Here is a 10,002-nt window from a genome sequence, read left to right as displayed (position 1 = left end):
AAAAGCTTCCTTGCAATTTCCTAATTTGATGCATGGAGCTGCTTTTTCCTTCTTCCTCACCAAGTCTCATCCAGGGAGAATGTAGGGACTGAATTTCCCCCTCTGCCTTTCCTGCACACAGGTGCTGTACCCTCACTGGAGTGGAGCAGTGAGGCCAACTCCAGCATTTTCACGTGCAGTTAAACAAACCTAAGAACTCTCATCTCGGGGTGGAGCCAGGGTTGTTTCTGCCTCTCGACATTCCCCAGGGCTGCCTCTTGCTCTTCTCAGAGATGCCTTGCCCACACTGTGCCTTTACTCCCCTTCAGCGCAAACCCAAGCCAATATTTCTGCTTTATCCCAGATCCATTCCTCATCAATCACTTTATTAATCCACAGAAATAACAGGAATTAGAAGTAGCAGGTGAACGCTTGTCTCTGCAAACGTGGTTTACAGCTAATCAACAGGGCTGGCACATAAAATCATCATTATGTTGTGCAGGGCAGACCCAGATGTGCTGAAGGGCCATCCCCAGGCCGTCACTGCAGCAGCCAATGTGCCCTAATCAGGGATCCTGGCCTTCTTGAAGTACAGTGTGAGTGTATAGTTAGTTACAATTTATTGCAATATTGTACTTAACAGCTACAAAGTCTTGTTAATGACAAGGTATTAAACTTGCATGGAATAGACCAGAGAAGTCAAAGGCTTCAGAGCTGAAAATTAAACCGCTGTTGATATTCTTTTCCTTTAATTTAGAAAGCAGCAAAAACCTAACAGAAAATTGTCTTGCAGCAGAGCCCACATCCAAGGAAATTCCATGTATGGTCAAATGTCAAGTTGTTTCTCTTGCAAAGAGCAATGTGGCAATCGTATTTCCATTTGCAGAGAAGTTCTTTTCTTTGAGCTGAGTTTTTCAGTGGGAGAAGGGGAGGGAGAGAAAGCAAAGTGAGCTTTTCCTTTCAGCACACATGCATTCAGAAATCTGGCTGCTCATTTTTAAAAGGTCATGGCTCCTTTCCCCACTCCTCCTGTGGCACAGCCAGGCCAGCCACACCTTTGCCAGATGAAAGTTAAGCCCCTGGAAAGGCACACGGTGCCCAGCACTGAAATAACCGAGACTCCCATCCACTCATCTAGAAGCAGAGTTTGTCCCAGTTCTTTCTTGCCATTTAAATATTCCTTTTCATTGCTGTTTCCTCAAGAAACAAGATTTGCATAGTCCCTTTGGTAGTAAATCCTCACTCCACAGCCTAGTTCCAAGTAAAAATGAGGTTCACAGGGCATCAAAGTTCCTACAGCTTCCAGAAAGCCTGTGGGACTCCCTAAATGGAAGAAATTGGAGTAGTTAAGGGTGCCTGAGAAGAGGCAGGTGGCAGTGTGGCCCATAGTCAGTGTGTGTGGCCAGGGTGGCCATGCAACGCAAGCAGAGCCCCAGAGCTGCTCTCCATGTGCCACCTTTATCCCTACCAGTGGCACAGGCAGGGTTACACGGACACAGGAGGAAGGTGGGGATCCAAAATGGGAGGATGGAGTGTCAGGCAGTACTACAGTGGGGGCCTCTGGAGGGGCCATGGGGGACTGCTGTAGTGTGCTGGGGATGCTAGAGAGAGCCTGGGTGTAAAAAGGGAGTCATTGCAGCTATAAAAAGCCAGGAAGAAGCAAGGCAGTGTTCATTAGCCCTGCAGGGGTTCAGGGTCTGTTCCCATCCCACAGCCAGCCTGCCCAGGGCCCACTGCCCACAGACACCCTGCACCCACGGGGCTGTGCTTGACCTCAAGCTCTGTAGGGCTCAGCCCTTTCAGGATGAAGCTGGAAACACATCTCTTTGTTTCTCAAAGCCACCTTTATCATCTTCACCTTCCTCCCTGACCTTCCTGCCTCCGCTGTCCCCCTCCTGCACTGCTCAGAGGAGGGAGGCACAGCTTTCCCAGCTGTGAATCCTCCTCCCTGGCAATTTCACTCCTTTGCCAGGTCATCACCAATCTCAGAGGAGACCCCTGAGCTCTCCCTGTCCTCCTTTCCATTTTCCCTTCTTGCTGCTATTTATTGCTCTGCACTATTCGCGGGAGGAATGCAGCCTGTCCCAGGGAAAGAGCTGCTGCCGCCAGGACTCAGCAGGCTAAGTTTAGTTCCTGGCTCTGCCAGGGATCGCCTCTCCAACACTAGTCAAAGATTAGATTTCTCCCTGCCTCGGTTTCCCTCTGTAGACAGCAAAGTTCCCTCTTATAACCTGCCTGGGGTGGGAGCTAGCTTATAAAACTTGTTCACACTGCTCCTGTCTCTGGAGCTCCTGCTCTGGCCGAGATCTCGGGATATTTCTACAATCAGTACAGTCATGGTATGTTTTCATTAAAGGCCTTGTTGCACTTTTAATATGAAACACAAAAATACTAAATAGAGCCTAATTATAGTTCACATTATCCTCTTTTATTTTGTATGCAATTCCATTTAATTAGTTGTAATTCTCTAACAAATAAAATTACTTTGGGATTACTCTCACAATTCTGGATATTGATGTGAGAGCCGATGTGGCCACAGACTGTCTGTCAGTGTTAGAGGCCTTCCTGTAGGTTTCCCAGGAAGAAGTCAGTCTTCGGAGGTGTAACCAGAACTACTCTCTGTGTTGTAGGAATGAAATTACAAGAGTCTATGAGCAACAAGAAAAGAAAACCCTCTGTGTATGTGCTGAAGGCTCAGCTTGATGCTGTCTCTTTAAAAAATTGCTCAAATAATACATTAAAAAGCAAACCTCTTCTATCACATACATATTTCATCTGCACCTTGGAACTGTAATTAATGGCACAGGAGGCTTCATTTGACAAGCTGTCCTCAGGGCAGACTTTTTACTTCTATCTACATCAACAGTGCTCTCTGGTACTGTTTCCCTTGGCAAAACTCCTCAGCTTCACCCCGCTCCATAGCGGGGAGGCGAGCAGATGTGAGGCTAATCCACGTTTCTCTCTCCATTGATGAATACTGCCCTCAGATACAATAGGACTAAAGAGAATAATTTTTCAAAGATGGAAGAAGACACATGGGGACAGACGCAGCAGGAGGTGAAGAGAAAACTCCTGTTTGTAAAGCCTGCCTGCTGTGTGAAATGATCAATGCTAATTCAAACTGAATACGATCGAAACGAAACACCAAGGGCCAAATTAGTCCCCGGTGCAGCACCAGTAACCCAAAGGCAGATGATTTGATTTCACTGAACTTATGCCAGGAATGAACTTGACCCCCAGTGTTACGTGGCATCCAACAGTACAGCCAAGAGACCTGAAATACATCACAGGCATCCAAACGAGGGGGTTCTGCCTGTGGCTGGTGCTCCAGTGCATGTATTGAGTTTTCAGTTCTTGAGCACTGTCATCCCTGACAACTATTTCTGGTGATCATTTACCTCATGCTTTTCAAAGTAACGATGGTCTTACCTTTTTCTTTATGAAAAGGTTGCAGAGGTTGTCCAAAAATGTGAGGAACAAATTTGCAGTTAGGTTTATGTGCTTACCAAATATTGGACGAGCTGTGTTTTTTCTAACCAATTCAAATGGGGAAAAAAAAAGGGAACCGAAAGTGGTAACCTTTCTGGAAGATCTGCCTGGTGTAACCCATGCTCATGTAATGTGTACTGAATCCACCACAAAGCAAGTCAGCCTGCAGCAGGATGGAGATGCACTGACATTAACTCCAGGAAGAACTGAGGTGGTCTGAACCATAGGATCCCAAGGGCTCTCAGACACTGATTTATGGTTCTTAGGCTGTGAGCAGGAAAGAATTTAGGTTTTCTTTTCCCGTAGTTTTTGTGGCATGCAAAAGCTGGGGCTGCTGAGCCTGGTTTCTCTGTTTGAGGGGCCGTGTTGTGCTGCAGTGTTACTCAGCAGCTCTCTGCAGGAATATGTGCCATCGTGGCAGGGACCACTTCCAGGCTCTGCCCAGCCTGTTTGCACAGGCTCTTCTCCTGCCTGTCCAGGGCCTGGGCAGGCACCCAGCATCTGGACAAGGAAGAGCTGAGCTCAGTGGGAAATTTGCCACCAGCTCTCAGGGTACTGGGCCAATACCCAATAGTGGGTAATTCTGACAGCCTGGTTAGAGACCCAGTACATTCCCCTGAGCTTTTTTAATACCCAAAAGCAGAATTGCATGTTTGGTGTTCTGGCTCTAGGGTTTATCCTGCTGATCATTTGCATTGTGTTGAGCTGTTTAATCTAGAATCTGGCAATAGTTGACACTGCTATCTCTTCTTACCAGTGATTCAGATACATACATACATTGCCAGGTTGGATGGGGCCCTGAGCAATCTGGCTTAGTGAAAAGTGTCCTTGCCCATGGTAGAGGGGTTGGAACTAGATGATTTTTAAGGTCTCTTCCAACTCTAGCCATTCTATGGTTCTATAAAATCTCAGATGTGGGGTGGCTCTGCAAGCTCAAACTATTGGATGAGATTTTATGACTCCATGGTCAAAACTTGGCTTTTTATCTCCTCTCTTCCTAGATTGCATCTGGGTTTAATTTGTTTTTCGGATCTTCCAAAGAAGGATTTCATTATTTTGGGTGATTCATCCACACCTTGTTATCCACTACCTACATACCTCTTACTGTATAATTTAATACAGCAAAATACTGCTTCAAGCTCATATCTATAGCCCTCGAAATAGTTATTTTGAGTAGCATCATTGATTTTGTCAGTACTAAATGTTGCAAGATATAAACCACAGAAGAATGAGAGAAACTATCAAACTTTGAAATCTGGAGACTCATATAGATACTTGATGTTTCCAAAATGACTCTCAAAGCACGGGCACTACCACAGCTCCATGGTGAGGTGACACAGGTCATTAAGTCAGCAATGACGAACACGTAAAGGAGACAGACACATCGATATTGGACATGGGGGGCTTAGAGGGCAGAGAATTAAGTCAACAGAAACATGAGATAGAAAAGGCCATTTGGATCTGGTACCCAAAAGCTACAGGAATTAACAGAGATGTCATTCTCCCAGTCAACCCCCTCATACTGGAGAGAAATGAAGATGCAGGGAAATAATGAACTGAAGGCAGTGACAAGCTATAAAAACTTCCTTAAGAGTTCAAAGTGTCACATTTTTGTAGATAAGTGGATGCTGGCTCTGGTCACCCTGGGGATGCTGGACTAACAGCTGGACAGTCATGGAGGTCCCTTGCATGGTGCACAGAGGGAGAGGCCCCTAGGACTGGGGTAGAACCTTGTGAGAGCCCCGTCACTGTCATTGCCTTCACAGACTTGGCACCGTTGCATGATTCAGGCACTGTGTCTGCTTCTGAGGGGACCAGAGGTGCTCTTACCCTGAAGCAAGCTGCACACTGCAGGCCTGCAGGGAGCTGGAAAGGGTACCCCTCCAAACCAGATCCTATTGCCTTGACTGGCCCTTAGAGGGCGAGGCATCATTTTGCAACCATGCATGAGGATTTGAGCATCTCTGAGAGTGCAGTGTCACCCGTAGAGTCACCAATGCCTTGTGAGGATGAGGGGGGAGAGGGAGGCCTGGGACCAACCTGCCTGGTGGTAGCACGGCCTCATGTGACCTCCTAGAGCACATTCACTCAAAAATGCTGCAGCACAGGCTGCTGAAATGGCAGGACAACAGCTGGATCTGCTCGTCTGGTGGGTGCCAGTGATGGTACGTGTGTGTCTGGTTACAGGGCTCAGCTTTCTCCATGCGGGCAGGGGGTTTCTTTCCCCACTCATCCTCTCCTTGCTGCACTCACCCCACCCATGTCATACACCACCATACACTGCTGCTCAGTCCCTCTATCACCTGCTGGAAAAGAACAGCAACACCGGTGTGATTAAAGTTAACGAGCTGCTGATTAACACTGGAAAACACAAGTGAAAACATTTCATTTCAATTGCCTTTATTCTTGAGTTAATTAATATAAAACACAAAGACTCTGAGCTGTATTACCCTGCCTGCTTGACGCAAAGCACTTTGACTGAACAGGTTTGCAATTAATGTTTGTGTTGACTTGCACCTTCCATTAGCATAACAAAAGAGACTAATAGCACCTTTCAGATGATTCCCAGTGATTTAGCTACTCTTTGGGCTATTACCCACTTGCTGTGGGAATGCTTGAGCTGCAGGGAAAGTGCAACACAGTCCTTCTTCCTGAAGAAGCCATGTTAAAGAGAAATGTCCATGGACCACCTGCTCCACAGTATTCAAATTTGGCTTTATACAACGCTTTAATATCAGCTGCTTGAAGAAGCATTGTTCAGGAGGTCAGTGAAAACTTTGGCTGTAACATTAGGGAGAGTATTTTTGATCCCATACTGATGGTTTGGGCAGTTCAGGGCCATGTTTTAGTCTGAACTGCAATCAGTAAGGCCGTGAAAGCTGAAATAAATGTTCACGTTTGTTAGGTGACCAGACATATGCTCTGGGTTTACAAATGGCTTGTAAACCCTGTGGACATATCTGACTGCCCTCTCCTGGAACATGACGGAGTTGCTATTGCATTCCTCCAACCAGCTAAACATTAGACCTATGGAAATTACTTTTGTTTTGCTATTTTAGAGTTATATCATATATACAACACATATATAACACATACATAAATATACTGTGTATATAGCATATAAATATAAACTATATGCTATATGTGTAAGGCATAAATACATTAATTTTCTGCAATTCTAAGAGCATGGTTAAAACTGATTTACTTCTTCATGCAGCAGTTCATAACTATACCTGCTCTTTTCACAGCTACCAATATTATCATCCTACTAGATTTACTGAAAAACGTTTTAGTAACTGGTGCAGGTACACCCATCGCTAAGCTACATTCCCTCTCTCACCTATATATTACATTAATAATATACTCAATCATAGCAATGACCGAGTATAAATCAAGGATACACATAGATTTATTGTGCTTTTTTAGATTGCCACCTATTTTTTTATCAGTTTCAGCAAAAAGCATACATAGAATCTGACTCTCTGTAAAGAATTAAGTAATTAATACAAGGGGTTTTAACAAAAAACTAATTTCATGTTTTTATAAATGTTAATTGTTTGGAGAAGATTGTGCTAGTTTCTGTCTAAATCTGCTTTTAAGGAGCTCCTTATAACCAGGCGATAAGAGATCACCAAGAGCAACAAAGTTTCATATTGTTGTTACCCAGCACCATTGTTCTGCGCAGATATGAGCTTTTCTTCTGGGCATCTCAGAATCTTAGAATCATAGAATGGCCTGGGTTCAGAGGGACCTTAAAAATAATCTAGTTCCACCCTTCCTACAAAGGACAGGGACACCTTCCACTAGACCAGGTTGCTCAAATCCCCATCCAAACACCTGTGGAGCAGAAAAGTCAGGTTTCATCATGTCACATCAAAATATCTGGCCTAGTTTTGACTGCTGTATTAAAATATTTGTCTCCAGTGTGGGAAAGAGGATATGTAATTAATCATTTAGGAGACTCATTAGGTTTGCCCCATATTCAGTATTACATTGGCTGAGGTCTTTAGGCACCTGGAAATGTCTTGCAATCTCTTCTGCAAACAGATTGGTACCTCTCAGTAGCACGGAGTGAAGCAATAAAACCAATCAAATTCATGGTCCCTCCTTTATGTTGCTACTACTCCATTAATTTTAACAGCCTCCCTTGACACACAGAGGTATACAGGAATACCAGACGCCTGCTTTGCTATTTTTGGAAGCTGACTTCAATACAGGAAGGTCAGAAAAACATGCGTGGGTTTATTTAAACTTTTTTTTCTTAACCTTCCATTTTGTTTTATTTACAATAACTCATTTTAAGGCATTTTACTGAAGAAAGAACCTAAAGCAGATATATTTGCTTTAACAGAAAAGAGCATCATATTTTAAAATTAATGTTGGGAAACAATTCAATGAGAATTAGGGGTCTGGCTGTGTCTTAGGTTTATGCATGTTTTTTAAAAATTGGTATTGATACTACAGGGACTACGACAAGGACAAATTCACTAAAAGAAGCAGGGATGAGTTGCAATCATTATTTCCTATTAATAGAGGCAGGGATGCTGCAACCCATGGGGTGGGAGAGCAGATGTGGCCCTTTCCCTGCTACCTCCTATACCATAGCTGTGCTGGGAAAGCTCCTTGGTGTCAACTGATGGTGTGAGCACTGGTGAGCTGGGAAGGGACAGGACACCATGGTCATGCTCTAAGAGCCTAATGGATGTGTTACATAGGATTTCTCCATGGTTTAGTCACCCTTACAGGAAAAAAAACCAATGAAACCAACCAAACAAAACAAAAAAACCCAAAAACCCCAAGTCTACGCTATGTGGAAACGTTGCAAGTAGAATATTTTAAACAAAGAACGCTGTGTAACGGAACAGTGTCAGGTTGTAGCATCACATCAGGAATGGTTGGTCAAGGTAACACAGGAGAAATCACCATAGTCACCAATGCTATGTGCAGCTTTTCCCCCTGCAGGCCCAGAATGACTTGAAGAACATCCCACGTTCTATGAAACAGCTGAATAAACCTGTGCTGAGTGATAAACATGCCAGCTCATTCAAATCTCTTGCCTTGTCAAACAGATAGTCATCAAAACCCAGCATTCTGCTGTAGCTGTGAAGAGCTACTCTACAAAGAGGGGCTGGAGTGAGATGAAAATGGGCCAATCGCCTCTTCTGGGCAATATCACTGGAATCAGCAGGGGGAAAAAATTGAACACCAGGTAAAAATGCACAGCAAGAACAAAACATGAGAGTGGGCAGATGTAAGATCCATTAGCTCATTAAGGGTGGAGCTGTTGGCCTGCTGGGAAATTATTGTCCACTTTATATCTCGATATTGGAAAGAAATTAACTAAAAGAGCCAAGGCAGTTTTAACACTTGAGCTGCTTAATTATGCCTTTTAAAGTTGTCTTTGAAGCCATGAAGCAAAGGATGAACGAAATGCTTTCTGAAGGTCCTTATTAGCCATTCCCTTCTCTGATGGCAATAATAATTACACTGTCCTGCATTGGAAGGAATGTTCCCAGCGAATCCCCATATTCTGTGATAACATTTCCAGCAGGGCAGGCTGAGATAATTATGTGGGTAATTAGAGCTCTGGCTTCAGGGCAGGAGAGCTACGGTGGTGAGCTGTGAATGGCCCTCCTGGGCAGAGCATCCTTGCCTCACCTCCCAATGCTTAGGCTAGAGGAGAAAACCCTGCAGCTGAGGGGAAGTCCTGCTCAAATGATTTGACTCCTCCTACATGTGTGGGCTCCAAAAGAACTTCCTTCCTTATTGTTGTACCAAATATGTTGTTTGTTGTACCAAAATGGTAGATGAGGTTTTTGTTAGATTTGATTTTTGTTGGATTTTAACCACTGGAAACACCATTATCATCCTTCAGTCTGTGTGCTGCATGATGTACCACAGAAGCTGCTAATGAATATCCTGACTCTGTTAAACATTGAAACATATCCACTAATGGCAAAAGAGACCCATAAAAAGGCAGGGGTATCTGAGCAGCACTTCTGTGCCACTGATGCTTCATCTGGTATTTGCAAAGTGAAACTGCCCAGAAATTGCATCCCTGGAGCACCTGCACCTGTGGCAGCAGCAGCGCCGGTGAAGCAGCAGGCAGGCCATGGCAGACTGCAACGGGACTTTCCCTGGCAGCACCTGACACAGGCATGAATAATGGAGAGACTCATTAATCATTTACAGAATAGCTGTTCCTGTGGATTCATCAGCATGAGAGACTCATGTTGAAGTCTTTCTCTTTTAATCCCGCTGAGCATTTTGTGCTTGGAAAGGTCATGCTGTCCCTAGCATGGGAAAAGCCACACCAGGAGAGGGTTTTGCAGCCCATAGCTCAGCCACTTCGAGATCCCTGCCCAATCTCACAAAACGCAACACTGGTCTGAGTCGGCCGTGAACCTAAAGGGAAGTGGTCCCTACAAATAACAAGAAAACGTGGAAGGAAGTGGAAAAAATATTTAAAATGTAAAGTCTAAAACTGTTTAAAAATGTAACTGTTCCCCCCATCCGTCTGTGCTCCGTAGCTGT

Source organism: Corvus brachyrhynchos, unplaced genomic scaffold (assembly GCF_000691975.1).
Source record: "Corvus brachyrhynchos isolate BGI_N302 unplaced genomic scaffold, ASM69197v1 scaffold1, whole genome shotgun sequence".
In the NCBI taxonomy this organism is placed as follows: Eukaryota; Metazoa; Chordata; class Aves; order Passeriformes; family Corvidae; genus Corvus; species Corvus brachyrhynchos.
This window is presented reverse-complemented; position numbering follows the sequence as displayed.